Genomic DNA, 18,576 nt, shown 5'->3' with positions numbered 1-18,576 from the left:
GTTAAGAATCCACCTTGAAATGCAGGGTACACAGATTCAATGCCTGGTCAGGGAACTAAGATCCCACATGCCGTAGAGCAACTAAGCCCAGTGCCACAACTTGAGACACTGCACACTGCAACAACGGAGGCCCATGTGCCACAACTGCTGTGCTCATGCGGCATGGCCAGAGAGTCATGCATCACAGTGAAAGATCCTGTATGATACAATCAAAATCCCAGATGCTGCAACTAAGATGCAGCCAAATACATATTAAAAAAAGAAGAAATTGGATTTCTTAATCTGCTCTATGTACTTCTAATTACTGACCACACATCAACTGTACACTGAAAAAAATTCATTCTTGCATAGGTTTCTGTTTTCAATACAAGTCACCTGACCTGAGTAGATAAAACTGTTGTTAATGGCTGTTATTGGATCCCTGAACAGTGGTTTGCAACATTTTGATTGTAAATATATATGTGCACTTTTAGAAGTCTATACACTAAAGAGCTGTGGTATACAATATGGTAGCCACTAGCCACAGGGGACTATTTAATTTTAAGTGAATTAAAATTAAACAAATTAGATATTCAGTTCATTAGTTTGCACTAACCACATTTCAAAAGCTTGATAGTTCGTTTCTGGCCAGGTAGCCACCATATTGGACAATGCCAATATGGGGCATTTTCATCATCCTAGGAAGTTCAGGAGGACAACGCTACTGTAGAACTTTTGTCAGTCATCAAAGGAGTCTGTGATTGCAAAAAGGGTAAAAATGATTGAGTTAGTACAGGCAGTTGCCTCATGTATAAAAATAGCTTTGTCCTTGAGAGATGGGCTGTGTTAATGATGATTCTAAGGTATGAAATATAAACTCCAGAAACATAATCCCCTGACCCCTTCAGGTTGTGGTAAAGGAAATTAGAAGCCTTCTATGTGAGGGGATCTCAGTCACCTTTTTCTGATGTTTGCATGGGAGAAATCAAGTAAGGGTATTATATTAGTGTGCTTGGGCTGCCAAAACGAAATACCACAGACTGTGTGTCTTAACAGAGATTTAGTTTCTCACAGTCCACGATTGAGATGCTGGAAAATCTGTTTGTAGTGAGGACTCTCTTCTTGCTTGCAGGTGGCCGCCTTCTCACTGTGTCCACACAAGGCCTGTCCTCTCTGGGGTGCAGAGACTGGTGGGGAGAGAAGGAAATCTTTTCCTCCTCTTATCAGGCCACCAGCCTTATCTCCTTATGGTTTCTCTGAAACTTTATTGCCTTCATATAGGTTCTATCTCCAAACATAGTCACACTGGGATTAGGGCTTTCACATGAATTTGGAAGGCAGGGGAATAGCAGGGGGAGGAGAAGGCAGACACAATTTAGCCCAAATAGGCATTTTCTATTGTGAAATGAATCACAATGCCTGTAGTAAATGGCAAGAAACAGGTTTTTTTTTTTTAATTTATTTGGCTGCATCAGATCTTAGTTGTGGCATGTGGGATCTAGTTCTCCTTCCCTTGCATGGAGAGCCCAGAGCTTTGCCACTGGACTACCAGGGAAGTCCCAGAAATGGGTAATTTCTTCACAGAATAAGGGGGACAGTGAATAAAGAAAAGTTTAGTAGTGTTAGCCTGAGGTATGGAGGGCTTTTGAAGGAATTGAGTCTTTCTCGTTCATTTATTTATTTGAGAAAGAGTTATTGGACATCTCCACTATGCCTCATGTTATGTTAGCATTTGATAAACATATATGATGAGCGTACATGAACACATATGATGACCATAGATGATGAACAGGAATATGGGAAATGCCCTTGACCATCTCAAGTCAGCTGGCGGATGTGGGAATGCACACATTCAGACGTGTGCAGGATGCCAGTAGCCTGGAATCCTGAGCTAGTGAGTCATGGATCCTGTTGTGTAAGCTGGGACCTTTGTTTCAGGGTTAATATTTTTGTTTTAAATTTCCTGTGTTTTCTATGTGCCACAATTAGAGATGATTCGAGATTAGCTCAGAAGAGTTTTGCAGAAAATGAGGCTCCCTGGAGACTTGCTTTTTTTCTGATTAGCCCTCCAGCCTCAACACACAGCAATACACCTCAAAATATTAGAGTCCGTGGTGAGGGGAGGCTCCCAGGAAAAGAACACCTTTCTCAGTTGGGCAAGGAAGAGAGTCTGGGCAAAAATGATAATTTAGTCAGGGCCTTTCAGTGTGAACTAATACTTAAGGACCACACATTCTAGACTTTAGGGCAAATTTAATTCCCTTGTTGGTGAGGGACAGGGAAGCCTGGTGTGCTGCAGTCCATGGGGTCATGACTTGGCAACTGAATAACAACTTTACAAACAAGGGAATGTAAGCCCAGAGAAATTAAAAAAGCTTGCCTACACAGAGTGCTATTGACAGAGCCCAGAATAGCATCCTGACCCAGTTCCTCTTAGTGCCACTCAGGTGTGCTGGTGTTTATTTTATTTTCACAATGTGTAAGTACAGAAATTTTAAGTAAAGAAATTGAAAGCCCACAGAAAGTTCCACAGCAATTTGACATTGCCACAACATCCAAGCACTGGATCATTTTTCTATTAATTAACTTTTATTGATTTTACAAAAAATGGCAACACATTGGAAAGAAGAAAATTGGTCTTTCACCACAATTAGTGTGCCAACTCTCAGACAGTACCTGGTAGAGTGGTCAGGTTGATTTAATCCATGTCTGGGGGCAGCCTAAGCACTGGGAGACCCTGGCATATCCAAGAGAACAGCGCTGGGTCCCTGCTCTGCTCCATCCTGCTCTCCATCCATTTCCTCCTGCCACAACAAATGTCAGTCTCTCCCCAGGGCTCGTCGCTGATTCCCTTCTCTTCTTTCTCTCCACTCCCTTGAGTCCTCATTTCCTCTCTCTGGGTTGTATTTATAGACCTGTCTCCTAAAACTCTACTTCCTGCCTCAGGCCCTCTCTGTGACTCCAGTCTCTCATTTTCATTGTCCTGTTTCTCTTCATCAACTTACTTCAAGTTTATAAAGCACAAAATTCTCTTCTCCCCAGCTCAAACACTCAGTCTCAGACCCTCAGTTATCCTTACTCCCTTCCACTTTCTCAGCCCCCTATCTAATTATTCATCATCGTTCATCAAAAACATATTTTAATTTTTCCTTCAAAATAATTTTGGCACCTCCCTCTTCTTTCACCCCTTCCGCCACCATGGCAGTTCAGTTCTTTGATGGCTGAGATCTCCTTGCTGGTCTCTCTGCTTCCACGTGCCCTTCTTTTGAACATATTCTTCAGGCACTCCTAAAATGCTCTTTTAGTTGGTAGAACTTTTCCCATTTAAAAACCTTCAATGACCAACTGTAAGATAAATTCCAAACCTTTACTCAATGATAAAGGCCACGTCTAATTTCCTGGTCCCGATCCATGTTTCCAGTCTTGCTTCTCACTCCTCCATCACATACCATCTGCTGCCAGACAAGTGGAATTTCCTAAAGGGTTTTAAGACATTCACTTCGTTTTATCTGTTGCATTTCTGTTCAAGATATTTCTTCAGGTTACCATGTTCTCCCTCTCATTTCTGCCCACTAAATACCACTCATCCTTTAAAACCCAGCTCAGATCTTACTCTTCTCAGCATTGTCAGAACTGATATTTCTGCCTATTGAACTAAAGAATTTTGGTTGTGCCTCCATTGTGGCACTTATTTCATATTATTTTGCATTATAGTTATTTGTGCACATGTAAAATCTTTCCTAGATTATCTGCTCCATGGGAATGGAGTTCACATATTTTATACATGTAGCTGGTAGGTTCAGAGAAGGCAATGGCACCCCACTCGAGTACTCTTGCCTGGAAAATCCCATAGACGGAGGAGCCTGGGTAGGCTGCAGTCCATGGGGTCGCTAAGAGTCAGACACGACTGAGCGACTTCACTTTCACTTTTCACTTTCATGCATCGGAGAAGGAAATGGCAACTCACTCCAGTGTTCTTGCCTGGAGAATCCCAGAGATGGGGGAGCCTGGTGGGCTGCAGTCTCTGGGGTCGCACAGAGTTGGACACGACTAAAGCGACTTAGCAGCAGCAGCAGCAGCAGCAGCTGGTGTGTTGAATAACATTGACACATGGATTATAATCAAAATATAACTTTATTTTTATCTTTCACCATTCCTTCAAACTTTATTAAGTAGCAGCAATCTACCCCTTACTTTGAGTAGAGTTCCAGCTGACCCATAGCTGTTCTGCTCTTTCTTGAGTAATAGACTGTCCTAGAATCATTTTTGCAGTCAATCATAATTCAATAATCACTATGCTCAATCTAACATGGAAGGAAAAACCCTTGAAGTGACACTAAGCTTCCTCTCTTGGCTTTGCTAGGATCGACATGCTCTTTTTTCTCTTCCTGTCTACTTCATTGATCACATTCGATTGATTTTAACATATTGCAGTTACCCATTTATTTGCTTATGTATCTTATCTTTGGCCAATTGGAGGCTCTTCCAGTTGGCTCTGAATCCAAGGCCTTGTCCTAGCTTTGAAGAGGGAGAAAGGAGACACCAGCCAGGGAATGCCAGTGGCCTCCAGAAGCTAAAAAGTCAAGGAAATGGATTCCCTTCAAGAGCTTTCAGCTGCAGCCTGCTGTCACCTTGATTTTAGCCCAATATGACACATTTTGGAATTTTGACCTCCAGAACTGTAAGATACTGTGTTATTTTAAGCCACTGTGTTTGTGGGAGTTTGTTACAGGAGCAGTACGAAACTAATGTTATATGCACCAGCTTCCTCAGTCCGTATGTTTTGTGTTTGCTCTCAGAGTTTCTGGAGGTGGGGATTAAGTGCCTTATCTACAGCGGTAATTGTCTTGAAAACAAACCATATATTTGCTTCCTTCCCATTCCTGTCTAATTTTTTCACTCTCATATTGTGTTGGAAACACTTCTGAAAAAACTGCTTACACTCAAGTCCTTGAACTGAGATTTGCTTCTGGGAAAACAATCTAAAACAGAAGTTGAGATGGTTTTGGTGAGAGACTGATATAGTACTTGTTTAAATTCTTCAGTTTGGACTGAAGAAGAGAGTTCTGTATTTATGAGAAATTTTTATGAAAAAAAAATTCTTATGAGAAATTTATCATAAAATTTGCTTATGAGAAGTTTCCAAGGTGCAGGAATGGAGGAGCCTTGGGAAGTGAGTGGAAGCCTAAGACTCAGGTGACAAAACATAGTCACTGCCTTCTCCCCCTCTTCTTTGTATGCCTTCATTGTGTGTTTCTGCAGTACTTGAAGTAAGACAGACACCAGGGACTATAAATCTGAGTTGGAATTTTAAGGCAGATACAGTAGATTGGTTCACTGTACACCAGAGTTTCTCAACAGTGGTGCCATTGATATACTGAGCTGGATAGTTCCTTTTTTTTTTTTTGGCTGCGCTGGGTCTTTGTTGTTCATGCTTTTCTCTAGTTGTGGTGAGCGGGGGTTATTCCAGTCAAAGTGTACAGTGGCTTCTCTTGTTGCAGAGCACATGTTCTAGGCATGCGGGCTCAGTAGTTGTGGCACAAAGGCTTAGTCACCTCATGGCACATGGAATCTTCTGGGACCAGGGATCAAACCCATGTCCCCTGAATTGGTAGGTAGATTCTTAGCCCCTGGACCACCAGAGAAGTTCCTGGATAATTCTTTATTTGCAGTCTGTGAGGCTCGGAGAACCGCACTGTGAAAGGAATACTCAGGGACAGCCTCTAGTGGACTGACAAAGTTTATTATCCAGCTGCGCAGTTTTATGGTCTCAGGGAACAGAGCATAAAGCAGACTTGCACGTAGCCTTTCTCGAAAAACATCAAAGCATTCAAGCATAAAATACAGTTCCCACCGCCCAAGACATAACATAGCTTTGGCGAAACTCTAAAGGGAGTCTTATCATGAAACAACAGTCCTTGCTCCCAGAAACAGGTGGTCAGAAGGAAGCCTTCGAACGCCTCAAGGCCGGGCGTATAACCCTTCATTATCCGTTCCCAGCCTCAGGCCCTCGGTGAATGCTCATAACCCTTTGTTATGCTCGTTCCAGCTTCCAACCTTCATCATGAGTGGAGCAAATACACTTTCAGTATTTGCTCAGAGCCTTCCAGCTCCTCCACACAGTCCGTCCTGCACCCTCTAAATGTTATTTTCACTCCCACCTCAGTTGTGACAAACAAAAGTATCTCCAGACATTATCCACTATCCTGAAGGGATGAAATCACCCTGCAGTGAAAACCATTCCTCATGGAACTCCAACTCCTTTGCCTCCTGCCTTCTGGGACCCCGGAGGCAGAAAGTATGCTCACATTCCCTGGACTCTCTTTAGACAGGATTCTGTGTGTGAGACTCAGAACATGGCCGCGAACATACATCAAAGAGCAGCAGACAAGTGATTTTTCTGACAAGCACAGTCATTGAGGTGTTTGTTTTGGTTTGTTTCTGGAACAATAGTGATGATGGCCTACTCTCAGGCCTCATGTGTGTTGAGTGCGGTGGCAGCAGTGTGATTTTGTTATAACAATCCATACTTTGCCCAGCTGATGAGAAGAGATGACTCATTGGAAAGACACTGATGCTGATAAAGATTGAAGGCAAAAGGAGAAAGGGGGCAACAGAGAATGAGATGGTTGAACGACATCACTATCTCAATGGATATGAGTCTGAGCAAACTCCAGGAGATAGTGAAGGACAGGTAAGCCTGGTGAGCTGCAGTTCATGGGGTCACAGAGAGTCAGACACTACTTAGTGACTGAACAACAACTGGATAACTGGATATTTCTCTTCGCTCTATTTCTCATTATGTAACATCTACGTTGGTTTCTTGGCACTTGAAGAAATTTGAAATGAATTCTTTTCTGGTTAAACTGGATACAGATGATTCTGTTATCTGAAATGCAGTCATTTTCCAGGACTGTGTGCAGAAAGCATCACAATGTAAACTGGCTTTGGTTTCATGAGAAAGGTAGGGAAATAATACTAAGAATTTAGACTTTGAAGACTGGAAAGCTTGTGAACCTAGTTATATGACGTTCAACAGTCCTTAGATGGCAGAACTCATGCTGACCAAGCTTGTTACATTAACCAATATGTTAGGGAAAATTCAAAATGTTAATGTATATGTGCTGGTTATTGCTGCTTTCATCAAAGTCTGGCAAGATACAGATCAACTCAAACTATAGGCGAAAGGAAATAGAACTTGGCTAAAAGAGGCCATAGGCTTGTTGCCTGCAATCTAAGTAGGTTAAGTCTTCAGTAATTTGGAATCTTGCAGAGTTAACAAAATTCAACTCTGGTGTTTAACCAAATGAGTTGAAAACTTATGTCCACACAAAACCTCCACATAGATGTTTACAGCAGCTTTATTCATAATTGCCAAAACTTGAAAGTAGCCAAGATATCCTTCAGTTGAATGGATAAATAAAATGGGGTATATCCAGACAATGGAATATTATTCAACATTAAATAGAAATGAACTATCAAGCCATGGAAAAACCATAAAGGAAACTTAAAAGTATTTTCTACTTTTAAGTGAAAGAAGCCAACTTGAAAGGGCAGCTGTATGATTTCAATTCTATAATATTTTGGAAACAGTAAAACTGTAGCCACAGTGTTTGCTGGGGGTTAGACGGGAGGAAGAGATGAATAAGCAGAGCACAGTGAGTTTAGGAGAGTGAAGCTACTCTGTATGATACTATAATAGTGGTTAAATATCATTACGCATTTGTCAGAACCCGCAGAAGGTACAACACCAGAGTGAACCATAATATAAACTGTGGACTTTGTGTGATAATGATCTGTTGATTTTTGTTCATCTGTTGTAACAAACCTTCCACTCTGGGGCAGGATATTGATGGTGGGAGAGGTTGTGCTTGTGTAGGGGAAGCGAGTATATAGGAACTCTTTTTTCTGCCCAATTTTGCTGTGAACCCTAAAACTGCTCTAAAAAAACAAAGTCTATTTTTAAAAAAATCAACTGTTTTCTTACTCCAAAAGTAAAGACTAATGTTTAACCTTAGAAAGAAATAAGTTTCAGATCTCAAGTTTTTTCAGGCAAGTCCCTTTAGAGTTGTTTGTCTGATAATGGGAGCTAGTTTATTAATAAAGATCAGACTAAGCATTATCTTCCCATTTAATCCTCTTTAAAACAGGTGTAAGATAGCTCTCATTAACAGAGCTGGAGGGTGGACAAAGGATGGTGGCCAGTAAGTCTTCTGGCTTAAAAATTCACAACAACACGCGCTCAGCTGTGGTCATAAAGGAAAAAGGACTGGTGTGTTAGAAGCCATGATGCACAGTCCAGACACCCTTTAGGACTGAAGGGCAACTCTTCAGCTGCTGGGAGTGTTCTCAGCTGTCAGTCTTATCTGGGAAATTACTGAAGAGAAGTATCAATACTTCACTAAAGGACACACCACCCTTCCTGAAGACAGCCTGCATCCAGTGACTTTGTCAGCACAAGTATGTACAGTCCCAGTCCTCTCAGCCAAACTTGAAACGTCTCTAAGGGACCAGTCCAGTTCCAGATGTTCCCCTTGTTGGCTGAAGCCTTTCCTGAGACTGTATCATAGCCTCATTATCCCTCTGCTTAATACTTCTGTCTTCTCTGTCCTTCCATTCAGTGATCCCTAGAGCACTCTTTACTAAATTTCCTGCATGCTCATCTCAGCCTGAGACTGCTGTCCAAGAAACTTAACCTTCAAACACTAGGAAGAGACTTCAGAGCCCAAGGGTTAGGGCAATTGGAAGCAAAAATGTAGGAACTTGTCCAGTGTTGCAGCAGGACATCATTGCTCTTATCAGTAGCTACCTTTATTTCCTTTATACCCTTTTCTGTATAGAAATGTGTGTTATCTTTTTCCTACAAGCTGAAAATAAATCATATCAACATTTTTACTTTTGGTTTGAAGTATCTTTCTATATAATATGGAACACTGAGGCACCGTAGTCTAGAAAATATATGGAGAAATATGTTATTTATATCACAATGGACAAAACATTAACTGATTAGAATTTATTATTATCATATAATAATTTAAACTATGGGTACTATGTTTATTCTTCACTTGGGGACTCCAGTTGTTCTAAAAGCAGGTCTCCTTTATGTTGTTATATCATTGCAAATAACACTTTACTCAATAATCAAAAATGCTTATGAATTTTTTAAAAAATACTATCATAGAAATGTAGGGAGCATATGACTTAACTTTTAGTTCATAAGTCATAGAACCATGAGAAGCTACATGCAAATCTGATGTAGAGAATATGTGTCCTTCAAATAGCTCAACTTTGGACAAACTAGTAAGGTAAGATGTTGATATTGTCTCTTTTGGAGAGGGATGTGTGTTCAAGGATGTGTAAGTGCTTGAAGCTTTGGGCCTTTTTAGTAATGGAATCTAGAAATTTAGTTGTGTATATTTTTCTTGCCTAAATTGAAGATTTTATTTCCAAGTCTTCCTTGCAGGAAAATGTGGTTATATGACTAAGTCATGTTCAGAGTGTTGTTAAGTGCAAGCTTGGTATTGGATTACCAGAAAATCTCCCTAAAGCATCTCAGTCACCCCCAAGGTCTGCTCCCCTTGTCCTCTACCTCTTTCTTTGAACCTATAACTCAGACACGATGCCTGGAGCTGAGCCCGCTCATCTTAGATCTTGGCCCAAGAAGATGGATGTCACAGTTAAGATAGTGAAGCAAGAAAAACCAGGATACAGGGGTGCTGATTAATGAGGAGCCACAGTATCAGCCCTGTCCCACCTACCTCCATACTTCTTTTGCATGTAAAAGAAACAATGTTCTATTTTATTAAAACCATTACTACTTTGGACTTTTCCTCTATACATAGTGAAAATCGCTCAGTCATGTCTGACTCTTTGCGACCCCATGGACTGTATAGTCCACGGGATTCTCCAGGCCAGAATACTGGAATGAGTAGCCTCTCCCTTCTCCAGGGGATCTTCCCAACCCAGGAATTGAACCCAGGTCTCCCACATTGCAGGTGGATTCTTTACCAGCTGAGCCACCAGGGAAGCACATAGCTGAATTCTATCTACACTGATATGGAACTCAAGTGATGTAATCCTAGAATAGCCCTTTGACCCATGCCATCACTTTTCCTAGAGAAGGTTAGGGAAGCGCTGCCTAGTGGTCTCCATAGTTACCAGGTGCATGACGCTTCACAGGAGATGAGCTAGGCTTGAGGATTTCTAGCTTCTTATGGTTCAGCCTCACCCACACTATTTCTAAAAGAAATTCCATGAAAGTTTTAAAAATGTAGCAAGTTTCCTTTTGTATTAGGATAGAAGATTTACTGGACATTAACATTTTGACCTTTGCTGGGAATTTGCATGATGGAGAACAAAATATTCTTTACTATTCTACTGCCACTGTAATAGCACAAACTGGCTTAAAACAGCACGAATGTATTCCTTTACAGTTCTAGAGAATCAGATATCCAAAGTGAGTCTTACAAGACTAAAACCAAGATGTCATCAGAGCTGGCTTCTTCTGGTGGCTCCAGAGAGAAGAATCCGCTCCTGTCTCTTCCAGCTTCCAGAGGCTGCTGGCATTCCTAGGCTTGTGGCCGCATCACTTCAATCTCTGCGTCTGTTGTCACGTTTCCTTCTCTTCCAACCCCGACTCCTTCTGTTTCTCTCTTGTAAGGATAACTGTGATCACATCAGGCCTTCCTGACCAATCCAGGATAATTTCTCTCAAGACCCTTAATTTAATCAAACCTGTGAATTAGCTTTTGCCATATAAGGTAGCAGGGGTCAAAGGGCTTAGGATGTGGACACATTTAGGAGGCTGACCACATTTATCTGGGCGTCTTAATTAGAAATCATCCAGGAAAGATTTTTTCCTAATTTAAAAGCAGTATAAATTGTTACATATGGTTACTGTTAGATAGGGTTGCCTTTTAAAAAAAGGTGCTTTCAGTAAATTGAAAACTACTATTAAAATGATTAATGGCAAAAACAATTTGCTGAAAATATAATAGGCACGGTGATGAGAGTTGATATATGCAGCATATGCACTATAAAAAATTTTTAAACAGTAAGATAACTACTGATTCCATTATTTTGATAAACAGTTAATTGTACAAGAATGACAATTCACAAATGACAAAAATATTAAGCATAAAAATCCAAAATGAATGGAAAGGTTTACTTTTTAAATTACGATGATAATAATAAGATATTACTAATGGTAAGGGTACAGTTAACCAAATCTGGATGCTTTCATATCTTGCCTCTAGAAATGTACATTGGCCTTTCTTTATGTTGCACAGGGTTTCAAGAATGCTAAAAATGCTCTACTCAGTAATACTACTTTGGGAAATCATTCAAAATGCAGCAGAGCAAAAATGCTTATCTTTATGTGAAAAATTAAGAAAACTTAAACATTCTGCAATAGGAAAATGACTAAATAAATACTGCTATAATTATAAAATGAAATATTACTTAGCTATTAAATGTATGCTACTGGGGAGTATTTTTTCCTAAATCACTTGGAGAAATGCCTAAAGGTAAGGGCATGGAAAGCAGTCCTACAAGGCAACTGAGCAGCAGCTAAAAGTCAGCTCAGAAGTTGGGAGAACATGCTTTTCCTGGACCTGGCCTTTCTGAGTTTCCTTTCAAACCATCAGAGGAGAAAATTTAAATATATAATTATTTACGTTTATTAGCACTGACTCCAGTTAGCATGAAAAGGATAACCAGGCCCCAAATCTAGTCAGTTACCACTGATACCATTTATATGAGTCTATGAAATGCAGAGTGAAATGCTATACTTCTGAACTGATTGGTGAATGGCAATTAGTTTCTGCCCTGACTTTGAGTCCTCCCTTCTTTTCTGGTCCCCTGGGAACCTTCCTTTAGACCTCTCATTTGGGGATCTCTTCATTACTAAGCAACTGAAATGTCTGGCACAACTGGGCATCCAGGAAGCTGCTGGATATATAACTACATAATTTCAGATGTGCTGCAGTCCATGGGATTGCAAAGACTCAGACACAACTTAGCAACTGAACAACATGTAACTTCAAGACAAATTTCTCCCAAATTCTTTCTTTGACTTATTCCAAAATAAAGCTAACTCCATTTTGCTTTGCTATGAAATACTATTTACTTCATTTGCATGTTCTTTTTCTCATAAAGCCATGTAAATAAGGAGAGGATTCTAGTGCTACAACAAACGCAAGTGAAGGACATGCCGCTGCTGCTGCTGCTGCTAAGTCACTTCAGTCGTGTCCGACTCTGTGCGACCCCAGAGACTGCAGCCCACCAGACTCCCCCGTCCCTGGGATTCTCCAGGCAAGAACACTGGAATGGGGTGCCATCGCTTTCTCCCGAAGCATGTGCAGTGCCGCTCTGAAAAAGACTTCCACTTTATTTGGTCTGATTCCCACTGTGCTCTTAGCTACTTTCACTTTCATACTTAAAGTGATGTGAATTTTTCAAGTTTCTGCCTGCTTTATATGCCTGTGTATTTTGGTGGTTTTTTTTTTTTGTTGTTGTTGTTGTTGTTTTACTATTATTCCCATTGATTGGCTGATCTTCACAATTTCTCCCAAATTGACTAACTTAATACTATGATTCCTACTAACTAGCTTTCATGTCTTCCCACTTTCTACAAAATAGATTCCCCTTATGAAGAATATTACCCATTGAACAGGCATGTAGAAAAGCAAAATAAAAAGTTGTATATTCAACATTGTCATAAGTGTGCAAAATTGATGTGTTAGACTGGGTGATCCAAAAAGCAGGCTTCTTGAAATAGGCAAGGATTAGATTAGGGGAAATCCCTATGAGGAAAAAAAAAAAAAAAAAAAAAAGGCCAGGGAGAACTATTAGATTACAAAGTAAGTGTGATCCTGAGTGAAAGCAGGCAGCAGGTTGCATGGAACCATGCTTGAGTGCTGCCTACTGCGAGGGAGGTTTGGCGAGATTCTAGGGGGATCTTTAAGCTAAAGTAGATCATTAAAATGATGCTGGGAAAGATTGAAGGCAGGAGGAGAATGAGATGACAGAGGACGAGATGGTTGGATGGCACCACTGACTTAATGGACATGAATGAGTTTGAGCAAGCTCTGGCAGATGGTAAAGGACAGGGAAGCCTGGTGTGCTGCAGTCCATGGGGTCGCAAAGAGATAGACATGACTAAGCGACTGAACAGCAAAATGGTACAGATGAACCTAGTTCCAGAGCAGGAAGAGAGACACAGATGTAGAGAATGGACACGTGGAAACAGGCGGAAAGGGAGTGTTGATGAATTGGGAGATTCGATTTGACATAAATAGATAGCTAGTGGGAACCTGCTGTACCGCATAGGGAACTCAGCTCAGTGCTCTGTGATGACCTAGAGGGGTAGGATGGAGGCAAGGTGGGAAGGAGGTCCAAGAAGTGGATATATGTATACATATAGCTGATTGACTTTATTGTACAGCAGAAACTAATACAACATGTAAAGCAATAATACTCCCATAATAATAATAATAACAAAGAACAGTCCTGTGTCTTTCAGAAACGCACCTGCCTTGGTGTTTCTGTTGTACTCAGTCACTGGCTAGGAAACAGAACCTCATGGCACAAACAGGGTGATCAATCTCAGTGTGAAGAACCTGGGGCTTTTGGTCAATTACAACCCTTGTATTTGTAAATCTACAGGGTATGCCACCTGTCTTTTCCATGTAAACCCGAACAAGTTCATGGCTTCAGACCCTAACATTTTGCTGAGATTTGAAGCTGCAGGCACATCAGAGCATGTGCACACCCACAAAAGCAGAAGATGAAACAATTTGCAGAGCAATGATGCATGTATAAACTGGTTCACGACAAAAGCAATGAGATAAACATACAGAATGGCATAAAAATAGAAGCACATACAAATATAGTACACACAGGTGCCTAAGGAGGAGTCTTCTCTCTCTGTGCCCACGCTTCAAGGGTACAACCAAACAAGACACAAGCAGTCTATACAGTTCATCTGAGTGGGAGGAAAGACAGGAAAACACAATTACCAGGATCCTAGTTTTGTGCTCCTGTGGCTATGATAAGTGGTTTCATGTTTGTTAAACTTAAAATATATGTTACTATTTTTGTCTCTTCTTGAATACTTCATGACAAGATTCCAGGTAAGTCTAATGATTCCTGCTTTACAGAGGAAATAATCGGACTCAAAGAGATAACAGATTCAGAATTAAGTAACTTGTCAAAGGACACATATCTAGTAAATAACAGAACCAGAATACATTTTAAGTCTACAAATACAGAAGTAAAGGGAGCAGGGTGTTTGGGCATATTGCATGTATATATACTTTTTGATTGCAAGGAATTTTTTTCCCCCAAAGCATCTTCAAACTTTTGCATTCAAGGGTATTTTATACTGGTTTTTAATTTTTTTATTAACCCTATCCATCTCACAGTATGAGACTGATTCTCTCACCAAATGGACACTTTAAAGAGCCAAGAGGAGGAGCTCGATATCAAGTCAGCATCCTTGCCCATCTCAGGAGTGGTGTCAATAACTGTGATCCTTTTCTGTATTCCACTGTCAGTAAGTGACCCCTGCCTTATTTACCCATCCAGCCCTCCAGTCATGCTGTGAACACGCAACTGCTCAAGAAAATGAGAGATACCAAGGGAAGATTTCATGCAAAGATGGGCTCGATAAAGGACAGAAATGGTATGGACCTAACAGAAGCAGAAGATATTAAGACGACATGGCAAGAATACACAGAAGAACTGTATAAAAAAGATCTTCACGACCCGGATAATCACGATGGTGTGATTACTCATCTAGAGCCAGACATCCTGGAATGTGAAGTCAAGTGGGCCTTAGAAAGCATCACTACGAACAAAGCTAGTGGAGATGATGGAATTCCAATAGAGCTATTTCAAATCCTGAAAGATGATGCTGTGAAAGTGCTGCACTCAATATGCCAACAAATTTGGAAAACTCAGCAGTGGCCGCAGGACTGGAAAAGGTCAGTTTCCATTCCAGTCCCAAAGAAAGGCAATGCCAAAGAATGCTCAAACTACCACACAAAAATTGCACTCATCTCACATGCTAGTAAAGTAATGCTCAAAATTCTCCAAGCCAGGCTTCAGCAATACGTGAACTGTGAACTTCCTGATGTTCAAGCTGGTTTTAGAAAAGGCAGAGGAACCAGAGATCAAATTGCCAACATCCACTGGATCATGGAAAAAGCAAGAGAGTTCCAGAAAAACATCTACTTCTGCTTTATTGACTATGCCAAAGCCTTTGACTGTGTGGATCACAATAAACTGTGGAAAATTCTGAGAGAGATGGGAATACCAGACCACCTGACCTGCCTCTTGAGAAATCTGTATGCAGGCCAGGAAGCAACAGTTAGAACTGGACATGGAACAACAGACTGGTTCCAAAGAGGAAAAGGAGTACGTCAAGGCTGTATATTGTCACCCTGCTTATTTAACTTCTATGCAGAGTACATCATGAGAAATGCTGGACTAGAAGAAACATAAGCTGGAATCAAGATTGCCAGGACAAATATCAATAACCTCAGATATGCAGATGACACCACCCTTATGGCAGAAAGTGAAGAGGAACTAAAAAGCCTCTTGATGAAAGTAAAAGAGGAGAGTGAAAAAGTTGGCTTAAAGCTCAACATTCAGAAAATGAAGATCATGGCATCTGGTCCCATCACTTCATGGGAAATAGATGGGGAAACAGTGGAAACTGTGTCAGACTTTATTTGGGGGGGCTCCAAAATCACTGCAGATGGTGACTGCAGCCATGAAATTAAAAGACGCTTACTCCTTGGAAGAAAAGTTATGACCAACCTAGATAGCATATTCAAAAGTAGAGACATTACTTTGCCGACTAAGGTCCATCTAGTCAAGGCTATGGTTTTTCCAGTGGTCATGTATGGATGTGAGAGTTGGACTGTGAGGAAGGCTGAGCGCCGAAGAATTGATGCTTTTGAACTGTGGTTTTGGAGAAGACTCTTGAGAGTCCCTTGGACTGCAAGGAGATCCAACCAGTCCATTCTGAAGGAGGTCAGCCCTGGGTGTTCTTTTGGAAGGAATGATGCTAAAGCTGAAACTCTAGTACTTTGGCCACCTCATGCCAAAGAGTTGACTCATTGGAAAAGACTCTGATGCTGGGAGGGATTGGGGGCAGGAGGAGAAGGGGACGACAGAGGATGAGATGGCTGGATGGCATCACTGACTCGATGGACATGAGTCTGAGTGAACTCCGGGAGTTGGTGATGGACAGGGAGGCCTGGTGTGCTGTGATTCATGGCGTTGCAAAGAGTCAGACACGACTGAGTGACTGAAATGAACTGAACTGAACTGATACTTTGACCTCTTCCAGGCTTTTGGAGGATACAGCTCTTTCCCTGAGGAAGAGGCCCAATGGCTAGACCCTTTTTACATCTCCTGTTCTCAAGCCTGTAGATCTTTTTGCCCTTCATTCCTGTGGCCTCTTTATGAAGCTGATCCATCCTTGTAAATTTTCTGGAATTCAGATCTTCTTTAAGCTGTTCCATTTCTTCTGCTCAAATCAAAGCTTTGCTATGACTTTTCAGTCCCATTCTCGGTACAACGATGACTGCTGTTAGCAAATTAGCAGTTTCAATTTGTTCCACATTTTATTAATACAGGCCTTCCTGGTATTCATGTTATCCAAATGAACACCCGTCTTTGGTTCAGAAATAATTATTGATACAAGTTACTGATCACTTTGCATACATTACCACATTTAGCCAACATAACAGATATTACCATCTGTGTTCTAAGAACAGAAAATGGAGATGTAGAACAGATTTAGTTCTCTGGAAGCAGACATCAAAATAGACTACAGATCAACATCTGTGAAAGAAAGGTGGTGGAAGGGAGATCGAGCAGAGAAAGACATCAGACTGTAAGCCTGACATAATCTTAGCTGTGTCAGCTGGGAGCTCTGAGTCAAGTATTGGCCATCAGCATTCCATTTGGAGTCAATATGGCTGGCCACAAATAGATATCTTTAAAAAAATATATTAGGTGTTCTAAAATTTTTTTCCAAATTTTATCTAATTAGCATAGACACTTTTATATGAAAAAAAAATCTTCAGAATAGGGAATCATGAAGGTTTTAGCTGAGATAAACAACATTTTTAGAACTTCTTTCTGATTTGGGATAATATCCTGAGATCCTTGGCAGTGTGGCTTATATCTTTTGACTCCTAGGACAATTTTAAAGGCACAGTGAGCTTATCTCAGCTGCTATAGGTCATTTGTATTCCACCTTGAGCATGGGAAAGAAAACTGTGTAAATATTACATAAATATTTTGCAGGATGTTTACTCCAGTAATGGAAGTATTAAGAAGCTACATGTAGTTGCTCTGGGTTACAGTGTGGTGGTTGAAATGCCTGAATATTTAAGTCTCAACAGTAAAGGCTGATATGAGGAAAGTACAGTGCTGGTTGACTGAGCTCTTTAAAATCAGGAAAAGTTATTTTTCATCTTTGTGCCTCCAACCATTCAGTGTCTATTTGAATCAGTGAATACATGATAACTGTCCTTTAACCTCAGTGTTGGTGGTTTAGCCACTGAGTCATGTCAGACTCTTTGCAACCCCTGTTGTCCACCAGGTTCCTCTGTCCATGGGATTTCCCAGGAGAGAATCCTGGAATGTGTTGCCATTTCCTTCTCCAGGGGATCTTCCCAACCCAGGAACTGAGCCTGCGTCTCTTGCATGGCAGGCAGATTCTTTACTGTCTGAGCCACCAGGGAAGTTCTTAATTTAACCTTTGACCTTGAGTACTTAAAGTCATGAAATTTGGCCTTGGAAGAAAATCACCAGCCTCTCAGACAAAGACTTACAAAATCAACTTTTGTCAATGACCACATATGTCACAAATCTAGATTTCTCACTTGGAATCTCAAATGAGTGAATTTAACTATCTTCTATTATTAGAAGCGGAGGTGACGAAAATGGTTCCACATTGATCCTGAGAGCTATCTGATCTTGAACTTTTCATTTCTTCCTTTATTGTTTCTATTCTATGTAATTCAGATAGTAACCATAAGAATGTTGAAGAATGCTGAAATTGGAAGTTTCCTTTAGTTGATATTCAAGATGTTATTTAGCTTAAAACTTGAATATTTAGAGAAAACATGTAGCCAGTACTAATGATGATCTTATCCCATTGATATTTATCTACAGACTGAAGACAGTTGCCTTTCCTTCCTTTGTTGAGGCAGGGTTTCTTATAACTCATTTTCTCCATAACCTCAGATGAATCTCCACTGGCCTAATGACAGGAAGCATTCTCATCTTTTTATGACATGATATTTGGAAGATAAATCTAAAATCTCTAACATAAAAGAAGTTTTGTAGTCACAAACTGTGAAAAGGTGGGGAAATATATACTTATTATAGGTAGTTTTTACCATGAATTTTCTGACTTTGGTTTGATTAAAATCTCAACCTAAATATTTCACCAATATAAATTTCTTTAGAATTTAATTATTCATTTCACTGAACTTGGAATGAGAAAAACCCCAATGTGGGGCAAAAAGGCTGACACAAAAAGGAGTATTTAAGGACTGAGCTGCTTTACGGATC

At 40.5% G+C, this 18,576-nt stretch overlaps 1 long non-coding RNA gene across 1 annotated transcript; it reads left to right on the top strand.

Moving 5' to 3' along the window:
• The first annotated feature begins 4,537 nt into the window (after nt 1-4,537).
• LOC132658372 (uncharacterized) lies at nt 4,538-12,697 on the top strand. The gene is made up of 2 exons (XR_009597944.1): nt 4,538-6,673; nt 8,130-12,697. It is a non-coding gene; the product is annotated as an uncharacterized LOC132658372 (long non-coding RNA).
• Nucleotides 12,698-18,576: the final 5,879 nt, after the last annotated feature.

Source organism: Ovis aries, chromosome 1 (genome assembly GCF_016772045.2).
Source record: "Ovis aries strain OAR_USU_Benz2616 breed Rambouillet chromosome 1, ARS-UI_Ramb_v3.0, whole genome shotgun sequence".
Lineage (NCBI taxonomy): Eukaryota > Metazoa > Chordata > Mammalia > Artiodactyla > Bovidae > Ovis > Ovis aries.
This window is presented reverse-complemented; position numbering and strand designations above follow the sequence as displayed.